Below are 2,049 nucleotides of genomic sequence, written 5' to 3'. Positions count from 1 at the left end.
ATGCTATGGGGATGCTTCTCTTCCCACGGTAAAGGGAACTTCGTCAGGATCCAGGGAATCATGAAAAAGGAGAACTACATCCAGATCCTTGATGAAAACCTGAAGCAATCTGCAGAGAAGCTCAAACTTGGCGACAACTGGAAGTTCCAGCAAGACAATGACCCAAAGCATACTGCTAAAGTAGTCCAGAAATGGTTCAAGGATAATGATATCAGCGTCCTGGAGTGGCCTAATCAGAGTCCTGACCTCAATCCCATAGAGAACTTATGGCGGGACTTAAAGACCCGAGTGATGGCCAGGAAACCAACTAACCTGACCCAGCTTGAGTCTTTTGCAATGGAAGAATGGGCCAAAATCCCACAGGAAACGTGTAGTAAGCTTGTGGACACCTATAAGAACCGACTAGAAGCAGTCATAAAGAACAAAGGCTATGCTATTGACTATTGAAGAAAGAAAATGGACACTGTAAACGTAGGGTATGAATAATTTTGAACGTGACATTTTTTAAAGATCTGTGAATAAAATACCCCTGAAACTGAATATCTTTTAATTTGCCTATTGCTGCTATTCTTTCTCCTGTTGGTTGCACATAAATCATAAACAAACTTAACAAAATGCTTTCATTTCATCACAACAATGAATTATGTCAAAAATCAACGAGGGTATGAATAATTTTGAGGCCAACTGTATATATATATAATTTAGTATTTTATTAGTGATCTCTAATATTGAACATATATATATATATATATATATAAAGTTATATACATATACATTCATAACAGACTATATATATGTATATATATATATATATATATATATATATATATGTTCTATCTATCTTATATATTGTCTTAATATGGACATAATGGTGTATATATTTATTTACATATATGCGTGTTTCAAATAATTTCTACAATTATATATATATATATATATATGTATATATCGCAATATTATTTTTTCACGAATTTTCACTTATACCACACCTTATGGCTTATCATTTTTTCTATATATTTCTGTATCTGTTGGACATAATTGTATTTAGAAAATGGCAGCTGAAGGTTTTATACTATAACTGATTTCATGCACGGATACTGTTTGTGCACGAATCCTACGTTCATTACTATCTAATAGCATAATTATATTTCCGTTTCTAATGCATACGAACAGCTGGTATTTCATGAGTGCAAACGGAAATCAAAGGAACACTCGGTGAACCCGCGAACCATAAAGGTGCATTATTACTTGAAATGTGTCAATGGACTCTTCTAAGAGATATTTAAACGTGAATACATAATGAACAATACACCAATAATTGTCCTTATGGACACTTGCAATATTGCTTATGGGGTTTTAGATATGAATACCTTTTCTCTCTGGTCTTTTCGTTTCTTGCACTCTCTATTGTTCTCTCTCTCCCTTCTCTCTCTCTAACTCCATATCTCTCTCCATCTCTTTCTGTATATATATATATATATATATATATATATATATATATATATATATATATATATATATATATATATGCACATAAATACATATACAGTAACTGATTATTTCTTGTATATAGGTACATATTAAACTTAAGTTGCACTTAGAACTAACGTGACAGAAATAAATTGCACGCAAAACTCATAGACGCACGTGGTTTATAAGCAGAACAATTCGTCAGGTTCTCGGCAATACTCAGGCGTCCGTGTTGCTTACTTGCTTGAATCTTGTATTGTAACAAAGCTGCATCTACGTCTGTCCGTCTGTCCTCAATTTGATTATGATGAAGAAACTTACACTGTTTCACCAATTAATGTTCATACTGAAAAACAAACACTTACATATTTATATTTCAGCATATTTTTATGCATACTATACATTGAAATATAGTTTCCTCTATCATCCAATTTCCCTTGTTGTTAATAAATGAGGATCCATTATTATTTAATAAATATTTTTCTATGTCTTTATTAAACAATTTAATATTAATAATATTATTAATTCAGTATTTATTTATACAATATAGCTATTTAATTATTTAAGTATATTTACATG

This window comes from Euprymna scolopes, chromosome 37, assembly GCF_053919585.1.
Source record: "Euprymna scolopes isolate OS-2025 chromosome 37, ASM5391958v1, whole genome shotgun sequence".
Taxonomy (NCBI): Eukaryota; Metazoa; Mollusca; class Cephalopoda; order Sepiida; family Sepiolidae; genus Euprymna; species Euprymna scolopes.
This window is presented reverse-complemented; position numbering follows the sequence as displayed.